This window comes from Lygodium microphyllum, chromosome 26 (assembly GCF_053477565.2).
Source record: "Lygodium microphyllum isolate KBCC chromosome 26, Lygodium_microphyllum_v1.1.10, whole genome shotgun sequence".
Lineage (NCBI taxonomy): Eukaryota > Viridiplantae > Streptophyta > Polypodiopsida > Schizaeales > Lygodiaceae > Lygodium > Lygodium microphyllum.
The window spans coordinates 114,969,775-114,980,832 of NC_141160.1; positions in this window are offsets into that span (position 1 = coordinate 114,969,775).

An 11,058-nucleotide genomic window follows, 5' to 3' on the forward strand; every position below is an offset into this window, starting at 1 on the left:
TTGAGGTGTTGCAGGTAGGGTCGCATGGGCAGGTGTTAGTAAATTACGGGGTGGTGGAATCACAGGTACTAGAGGCGCAGGTGGAGTAGGAAGAACAATGCCAAGATCAAGAGGAGCCCGCCAGGTAACACTGGAAGGTACGGTGTGGTTAGCAACCTTTCAGATAGGATTGCTAACGGGTAGATGAGACGTAGATGGTGCGGAGGATGGACTAGCACGGTCAAAAACGGGTGAAGATATAAGAGAATCTTCATTAAAGATCACACGGCGACTAAAAAAGAATTTACGCACCTTAGGATCATAAAGGCGATATCCTTTAAAATCGTGTGGTTTCCCGTAACTAACAAATATAGCACGGATAGCATGGACTTGTAACCTATTGCGGTCGTCATCGGGAGGAACAAAAGCACTATGTTGGGGAGTATAGGGTATAGTAAACCATTGCTTGATACCTGATCTTTGCAATATTGATGGAAAATATGCAAAGCATACTCACCACCATTGATGGAAAATATTGATGGAAAATATGCGGACAATATCGATGGAAAACGGGAGGTCAAGTGACACATTGCCCCAGTGTCAAGAATCCATGTAGAGTTGGGAAGAGTATCAGAAAAATTGCCCGCCATGAATGCCAAGAAAGCGTTGTGTTGGCCTAATGGCACAGAGAATTTACCCCTTGTAAAGGGTTTTATACGGCGATCAAATGTTGGGCTAGGCTGAGATGATTAGAAGAGGAAGCGACTGTGGCACGAAGTACTTGCTCTTGGATAATGGTGGGAACCAATGTAGGAACAGTGAGACCGCTTAACATTGACAGACCGGGTGGTGATAGACGGCTGCCAGGAATTCGAAGGAGGGAGAGAAGCCGATAAAAGTATGGCTTGAATATTATCTGGCAAGTGTAATCCAGATAACATGATGTCATCTAAACAAAGACGCCATTTTTAAACAAATTGCTCGACATCATCACCCTCGGACATGGTAAGCTGAGTGAGCTTTCATAGATTAGCAACCTGGGTAGAGACATCTTTATGTTTAAACGTCTGCTCTGATTGAGACCAAATGGCTGCAGCAGAGCTCAAGGTTCAGCCTGTTTTTGATTATCTTCCATATGTAATAGAACCTCAAGTCGAGCACGCAAAATATCACGGGCCTTCCAATTAGATATAGCTTGCGCATTGGCTGGATCATTTGGATCAGGCATTCGGTTGGTTCCATCAACCAAGGAGAGCAGGTTTTGCATCTCCAAAATAATTTCCATGGTCATACGCCATGGCTGGTAATTCTTATCCGACAGTTTGTCAACCTTATATGTGTTTGTATTGACAGCCTGAGCCATGCTGCGAAAAACTGTCCGCATCTGTAATTCGAGGGCTGGCTATGTGCATGGTTGACTGAAGGCTCCTCAAGCCAAGCGTGATACCATGTGAAGAAAGAAGAAATAACAAAATAACAGAATCACAGAGATACAGGGGCAGGACTACAATGAATCCTGTACAAAATGATTATCTCTGCGAGAGGGTATTTTACAACTGCCACTCACGACCATTCAATTATTGGTTGTGACACTTTGATTTTAACAAATAATGTTTATTAATATTTTGACAGGTTAGTTTTATTCTTAACAATAGAGAGCATTTTGTTGTGTATATGCTCTTCCTATCAGCGGGACATATAATAATTCTGATACCCAAGTAAAGATGCAAAGAAGAATGAAAATTGTAGAACCCTTGTCACCTCCTACCAAACATCCTCCACCTCTGGCATCTAGGGCTGGTCCTAGCCTTAGCATAGTCAAAACAGCCCTTTGGTGAAGGGCTCCCATCACTAACCATGGGAGAGGTTGAGTATGTACCTATAAATCCACCCATGAGGCCATAAGAGCTTTTGTACAAGTACATAACCAAGGTAATCATCCTATCATCATCAGCTATGAAAACATTCCTATTCCATAAATCCAACAATGAGTTTGAATATTTCCTAAAAATTAGCCTTTTCTTAAAAGTTAACTGCAACAAATCAAATTTACATCCTTCATATGCTTTGCAAAAGAAGATGCAATCCACAACTTTTTCTCATTATGTAAGATACAATAACAACTAAACTAAGGATAAATCGGTACTTCCCAAATATGTAATTGTACTTAATCTATATTGCATCATTTTAAGATACTAGGCCTTGGAAAACATTAGGTGATGAGCAGTCTAGGATGTCAAGGTTCTTCTCTTTAGATTGTCCCTTATGTTCATGGCCACAAGATCTCTTAGGAAACTCATGTTCAATCATCAAGATCAGGTCATAAATATAACAAATTACTAATTGCAAGGAAGGATACAATTTTTTCATAGTGCCTCTTTAATAAAGATGGTCTCAAGAGCCACTACAACAGAAACGAGTCATAGACGCACATGTTACACGCGCAAAGTCGAGCGCGTTACCAAATAGCATTGAATAATGTGCACTAGTAGTAAAAGATTAAGATCAAACATGTCAATTTATTATATAAAATATAACTAGAAACAAATTAATTGATAGTATGTCTCACCTTTGATAAGCAAACTCGTGCATATTCCCACTCTTCTTGAGATACATTAATTCCCCCCTCTTTTTTCATTCTCTCCATTTCCTCATGTAACCAATCTATATCAATATGACGTGGGAGCGCATTTAGATGATTTGGAAATGAGACATTGCGTCCATATCTGGTGCGAAATGCTTGTCTTTCGCTTTTTCTTCATGCCCTTGCTTCATTATATAGTGTCACCCATTTGCTCATTACATCACTATTGAGCACACAAAAACTATTTAACTTACGAAGTTCTTCTTTTGTTAGTACTTTACTCCTTCCTTTTCCTTGAGTTATTATAGAGGTCATCCTCAAGTCTTCATCGTCTTCCCATAGTCGTGGTTGAGAGGGGTCCACTTCAACAAGATATTCAGAGATATAAACAAGGGATGATTGCACTAACCAACAAGGGATATAAACAAGGGACGATGGCACTAACCAACCCTCAGCCATGCTTCCCTCAGGCCGTGCTTTTTGCCTCACAAAATCTTTTAAGGTTTTCATGAAGCGCTCAAGAAAAAACATCCATCTTGCATGAACTGTCCCACAAAGTACGATCTCATCAATCAAATGTACGAGTAAATGTAATTGAGTAGTCAAAATGGAGCGAGGAAAATTTTCCTCCACCAAACAAACCACCTTAACAGATAATACTTGAGCATCTTGCAATGTGTTTGGATCAATTTCCTTCGAGCTCACATATCTGTCAGGATGTATTTGACAATTGTTTTTTTTTGTGTAGAAATTCAAAGAGGTTCACTACATGATGTATGCAATATATAATGAAAAAATACAATGTATACACACCTCACAAGCTCTCCCATCTTGTAATTATATCACGTACGTATTTGGATACACAATGGGATATGCTAGTAGGAAGTATGAACTAAGTGTAAATAATATTCATAGATCAAATTATTAGTTGAGAAAAAACTCATTATACCCCAAAGTTTACACATAGTTACTCCACTAATTACTATATTCATGGTTAGAGATACCCTTACTTGAATCATTTTGTGTCAATTGTGGGACTTCAAACCAGATAGTTGCTCCACACCTCTTTTCTTTTTCTTTATGAAGGCTTCCTTGAGACATCTCATACATGAGCCCAAGTGTTGGGTTGTACATGTGTAGTTTGAAAAAGATATGGCTAATTTTTGTCATTCAAAAGAGTTAGGTACTGTTTATACACAAGAAAATTTTTGTTTACCAGGGTATTTACAGCAAGGACTGAAATTTTGAGGTTTTAGCAAAAAAGCAAGAGTACAGACAAATATACGACAGTTGACAAGAAGGTCAAACCAGTTGCACTACCGATACCTTTGGACAGTGATGAGATGATTAAGAGAGCAGTTATGCAGCCTTCTTTACGAGATCATGTAGGTATTAGACGCATGTATTCAGTCAAGACATTGAAAGAGATGAAGATTGGGAGGGAAGATTTTTTACTTCCTGCAGAGGTGAAATGTTTTTGAGGAGATGTTGAGCAAAAATAGGAGAGCATTCGCTTTTTTCCCGCATGAGATAGGTTGCATTGATCCTAGGGTTGTGATGCCTATGGTTATTTTTACAATTCCCCATGTCCCTTGGAATCTACGGCCCATTCCTGTGCCTAAGGCTCACTTGCCCAAATTAGTGGAGCTTTTGAATGAGCGGCTCAAGATGGGGATTCTAGAACCATCTTCCGCTCTGTATTCTAATAGATGGTTCATAGTTTCCAAGAAGAATGGACACTCAGATTGATACAAGACTTACACCCAATGAATATGGTCACTATATGGAATGTTGGTGTAGGACCTATTGTGGATAAGTTCGCAAAGGCTTTTGTTGGACAACGTGCTATCTATTCACTTAGCGGTCTTATTCCAACTATGACCAGTTCCAACTTGCATTGAGAGTAGAGATTTGACTATGATGAAGACACCTTTAGGCCTTGTTCGGATGTGTATGCTTCCGCAAGGAGCTACTAATTCGGTTGCGCATATGATGAGTGGGATGAACAAGGTGTTATGGGATTTTATTCCAGATCTTACCATGCCTTTCATTGATGATTTGTCTATCAAGGGTTATTTAGAGAAAGAGAAGGATGAGACTTTAGATGATCATGGATGCAGGTACTTTGTGGATGCACACATCAGAGATGTTGAGAGGATTCTTTGTAGACTAGAGGAAGTGAATTTGACCTTGTCAGGACTGAAGTCTATTTTTGGCACCATAAAGCTTTTGATTGTTGAACATATGTGTGGTTATTATGGCAGGAGGCATTTCCCTGCAAAGGTTGATGCCATAGAAAAGATTGCGAAGGCTTGCTCTTCTACTTCGGAGGTTCGCAAGTTTCTTGCTCGAGTAAGTTACTCATGAATATATGTGTGCATCATGTGGGTTCAAAATAAGGGATTTTTAAAATACCATTTTTATACATTTTTTACATATAGAAGGGTGTAATATAAAGGGGTTATTTATAGATGGAATAGAAAAGAGTTATGTTTTATTCAAGAAAAATTCACAAATAAGGATATTTATAAATACGCCTTGAACGCACGTAATGTAGAGCATATACATATAGTAACTTCCCCGAGGTTTCATGGAACTTTTGTAATTTATCTTATTTGGATTCCTCATTTTGCTCATATTGCATATGATCTCTACCAGTCCTTGAGGAAAGGGTAGCGTTTTTCTTGGGACATGAGACAGACTAGAGCTATGCAAAAGCTGAAGAGATTATTGAGAGCTGCTCTGACTCTTCGGAAAGCAGCTAACTTGGGGAAGTTACTATATGCATATTCTATACATCATGTGCGTTCAATGCTTGTTTATAAATATCCTTATTTGTGAATTTTTTTAAAATAAAACATTTGATTTTCTATTCAGTCTGTAAATAATCCATTTATATTATACCCTTCTATATGTAAAAAATGTATAAAAACAGTACTCAAAAATTGAATCCATGCGATTCGCACATATATTCATGAGTAACTTCCATGAGGTAGATTATGAGTGTGGGAGATCTATTGTACTCACTATTGATACTAGTCCTATCGGCATTGGCTCTTGGCCAGGATGATGAAGATGGGAATAGGTATGCCATTCCATTTGGGGCAAAAGTCCTAAATAAGCAGCAGCGCACGTATCCACAGATTAAGAGGGAGCTCTTGGGAGTTTTCATGGCTCTCAAGAATGATAAAGAGTACTTCATTGGTGCCGCTATGGTGGTTGATATTGATTGCTTGCCTCTTCTAGGTATGATCACGAGTTGTTCTACTTTAGACATTGCCATGCTTAGGTGGATTGGGTACATAAAGTCCATGAATCCTGAGTTCAAGCACATAGCAGATCAAGACAACCTAGTAGTCGATATGCTTTCACGAGTGAGGTATGATGATATTGATTCTTCTTGCACTCATGCTGTTGATGATGGGGTTGATCTTTGAGACACGCATGCTAATCATACTTATCATGTAACTGCTTTGGAGAGCTTTTATGAGTCTTTGTATACAATAGAGTATTTACAGGTTGGCCGTTATTTGAGTACCATGTCTAGATAGGATGGATGGATTGATGCAGACTTCAAGAAGATTAGGAGGAAAGCTTATAGTTACTTCTTGCGGAATGGGCTACTTTTGAAGCATCCACGAAAGGGAAGAGGATAGCCATTGAGAGTTATACTAAAAAAGCTTCACAAGTGTGAATCATGAGAGAGTTTCATGAAAGACTTTGGGCAGGACATAGAGTTGTTTGGGAAACCTATGAGAAGATTAGAGAGAGCTACTAGTGGAGAGGCATGTATAGAGATATCTCACAATTTGTTGAGACATGTAATGATTGTCAGTTGTTTTCTTCAGTGAGGTATAGAGATGAGCTTCACCCTACTTACCCACTATGCATTCACTACAAGTGGATTCTTGATTTGATTACTTGTGGCAAATGCACGGTCAAGGGGAACATGCAGATGGAGATCTATGGTTTGTCATGTGATTTATTCATATGTGCACTAGCTAAGATGGAAAGAAAGGGGGACAGAAGATGAGACTCAAAAGAGGAAGACGAAGGCAACCCCTTGGGCATATTGCAATAACCACCTTCCTCTTCATGCCGAGTACTGATCCATCCTCGTCAACATCATGCAAAACGAACACATTAATCACAAACTATACAAAGTAGCATCCATGGGTATGGTCTATGTTTATGGTTCAATGATGGCTCCAAAGGTAACATTAGTAGCACAGGTTACTATATGATTGAAGAAACTCTATTGAGGCAAATGCATTATTTTTATGGTTCACTAAATTGTCCTACTTCGAAGCAAAACTTTGGATTGGATAGCAATACATTATAGTGCTTAGAGTTAGCATTTTGAGAGAATTAGAAAAGCTAAGATCAACATCAAGTCAGTTTCATCCTCAAAGAAATTCGTAGGGATCAACAAAAACACCTATTTGTAAGTCTACTCCTTGGATTTACCAAGCTAGTGGAATCAAAGTAATGATTCACTGGTCTTCAAGCATATGTCATTTACTTATAAAACTACATGGATCCAAGTCTTATATTGGACATTGTATTGTGAATCAAAATAAGCTCTACCTCGTGCTACAAGTGTGGAGGACTAAGGTGTTTGCTTGAGTCATTGGGTGTTGGATTGATAAATGGATGATGAGGCTATTTTTGTATGGGGGCGAGGCTAGATTGGAGAAAGGTCACAAAGCTTTGGAAAAGCAAAGCATAGAGAAAGCTACGTGCTTTTTGGGACGACAGTTGAAGGAAGTTGACGAAAAAGAAGCGACGGCCTGCAGTCGATGGGGGGGAGGAGTGCCTCGATGCAATTCTGATGACACAATCATATTAAGGAGATCGACTTGATTTTCTGTGAACCTCTGCATAACAATAGACCCTTGGAGATGGAGGTTTTGTGTTACTACTACACCAAGTTTGCGTGATGTATCTATGTAGTATCACAAACAACGTAAGGTAAGAGCAATCAGATTTTCCACTAAGGGTGCACTCACAAGGTGAATCTCCCAGCAATGAAAGAAGAAAAGCTTTTGGTGACAAAATGGCAGTGTTAATCTTCAACCATGCTGCAGTCAATTTTGTTGAAGCTTCTCAGTGGATGCTGAGTTTCTCGTGGGCTGGAGACCCAGAAGAAATAGAAGCTTCCTCAGAAGACGAGAAAATTTGCCTGTATCGAAGGACTCTTCTCAATCCTCCATTTCACCATATTAGCTGGTTAGACATAGTGTGCATCTGTAGGACTTAAGGCGGGTTTCCTTTGATGTGGTGTAGCAGGACTCATTCCAAATACATCCTCAAGGAAACTGGTTATGCGGTTTCTAGAAGAAGCCGGATTGAACTTAGATGCAAAGTTGATAAGAAATTAGTGCCACAGTGATTTGATAAATTTGATTTTGAAGCCTTCAACAATCATTTCACTCCAGGCTTGTGATCTGCAATGCCTTGATTGATAATCAGCTCCCTTGGCGGTCATATCTATGGACATATAAGTGCCTATATACAGATTTTGGTAAATTTGATTTTGAAGCCTCCAACAATCATTTCACTCCGGGTTTGTGATCTGCAGTGGCTTGATTGATAGTCAGCTCCCTTGGCGGTCATATCTATGGACATATAAGTGCCTGTATACAAAGTAGAAGTGATGAAGGTCCCCCTACTACAGACCCTCAACCTTAGTCATACCAAGGTGCTGCAAGCCCTCGACCTTAGTCATACCAAGATTTCAAACATTGATGCTTCTTTGCACTCTGGTTCAGAGACATTTGTGAGGCTTCACAACAAGAAGAACAACATGAATGGGTTTTAGGGATTAATGGCATCCTCAAATCTGCAAATGACAAAAGAATGCATTGATAGAAACCAATTGGGTAGCAGGTTTGAGGAGTGGTCAGTTATATACACAAAGACTACTTGCTTTTCTTCAAGAGAAGCACCAGATACAGTGGCTCCTGAACATAGTGAATGTGGATCCATGATGGAAGCTTCACATGATGCACTCAACAAAAGCCAAGCTCAAAGGATCATCAGCATAGCAACATACATTATCTCAAGTGTACCCAATGTCATGGTGAGTGTTAGGACATTACAAGGAATCACTATGGTTAAATTAGATGAGCATGCTCACTGAATTCCCAAACATGCTGCAGTCAATTTTGTTGAAGCTTCTTAGTGGATGCTGAGTTTCTCGTGGCTGGAGACCCAGAAGAAACAGAAGCTTCCTTAGAAGACGAGAAAATTTTCCTGTATCGAAGGACTCTTCTCAATCCTCCATTTCACCATATCAGCCGGTTAGACATCATGTCCATCTGTAGGACTTAAGGCAGGTTTCCTTTGATGTGGTGTAGCAAGACTCATTCTGAATGCGTTCTCAAGGAAACTGGTTATGCGGTTTCTAAAAGAAGCCGGATTGAACTTAGATGCAGAGTTGATAAGAAATTAGCGCCACAATGATTTGATAAATCTGATTTTGAAGCCTTCAACAATCATTTCACTCTGCGCTTGTGATCTGCAGTGGCTTGATTGATAGTCAGCTCCCTTGGCGGTCATATCTATGGAATGGAACTGGTAGAAACACGAGGAATGGAGTCCTGTGCAGGAGAATCAAAAACTAAAATAGAAACAGGACTAAGGGGCCCTTTAGTACGTATTCTTTTATTGCAAGAGAACATGGCCGGGGGCTCATCCTCCGAATTAGAATTAGGCTGTAATGGAGAAGGAGTTGGAACAGAAGGTCGAGGCTACTTCGGAAGAGGAGTAGGATAAGGAACTGGGACACCACCAGGAGGAGGTGCAAGGGACATAATCTTCTGAAGAAAAACACCGTAGGAGGTATTACTACCCTGACCTTTCTGAACTCTCTAAAAATGATGATCCATCTTCACGAGCATGAATGCTACCCAATTAAAGTTGGCTACCTCTAGGATCCTAACAAAAGCAGTGAACAGCTCGTTGGAGAGACATTTGGAAGCAAGCTTCCCTGACATGAACCTGTCTTGCAGAAACTAGCAAAGTTGTTTCCATACCAGGGAGGAGATGTGAGCTACAGAAACCCCAGAACTAGTGATAACTTTGCTGGAGACCAAAGGAATAGAGGTTTCTTTTTGCAGGAGAGAAAGGATCCCCACATATGTCAATAATTGATTTCCACTAGAGACGAAAGACACTAAGAGAGGCAAACACAACGCATCACCGATATTGGCTGTGAATAAAACACCATATTGGGGAATATGGGAATTTTCCATAAGTTTGGGACACGTGGTCAAATCTTTGGATTTATCGTAACTTGAACACTATAACTCCAAATTGAGCGCTCTATAGCTCAATAGATTCCATTTTTCAAGCGCTTTCCAATGATAGGTCACATCATATGGTTTTGAGAAACTTATGGGCATGTTATCCAAGTGCCACCTTTTTAGTATTCAAAAAATGGAAATTGGGAGATTCCCAAACTCACTAATACTGTGTTATAAGCAAAAGCGTCGGTTATAAACCAAGCTAGAATGGTTCTTCTAGGATGCCAAGAAGGAGTAGCAAATCGTGTTGTCCACTGGCGAAAACTTCAAAGCCACAAAAGGACGAAGACCAGCACGGTGAATGCAATCCGTCTCTAGGAGAAGAGCATAGTCATGCACCGGCATGGCACATGCTGGATGACAATAGGAGGAATAGAGGCCATTCAGACTACAAAAAAAAAAACCCACACACACAACCAAGGAAAAAGATGAAAATTTTCCTACAAAACCTGGGCAAATCATCACTGAGAAGAATATTAAAACAAAGGATAAATGTCCAGACTGGACTGGACCAAACTTCCCCAAACAATCCACATCTCATGGAAAAATTTTGACATGACCTACATACTCATGTGTACAAAAGCTTCATGCTATGCAACAAGCACGCACCCAAGACCCCATGTAATCAAACAATCAATAATAAAAACTTAAACACACCGTACCCCAGATAATAACCAGACTCAAATAGAATCCAAGACTTGGACCAACAGAATAAAGAGAGATGAACAAGATCAACATCTCGGACTTAACAAATCCCAATCCCCGTAAACACATTGCGTAAACCTATGGTGTAGTGAACGTGGATGGGTAAACACTATCGAATTCATTTTAACCATATACAAATTAGATTGTAGTTTGCTATTAATTTATCATTAATGCAAAGTGAGTCAATTTCGCAATCCCAACCCCTACTTAGACTGACTTGACTGACTGGGGGTCTCTAAAAATGCAATTCATTGTTACAACTTACGTGATTTGTGGCACAAAGCTTATGCATGCGTGGCAACAGGGGTTCATTTTAATTTCAAATAAATTGTCTGTAGCACGCATGCGCCTGCACTGTGAATTTATTTTAGAAAATTATGTGGGTTATTGTGCCATGTGCTTGTGCAACGGTAGGGTTCATTTTACAATTAACAGTCAGGTTCCTTTTAGATTAAACATTAATGAAGTGCATTCTGTTTATTT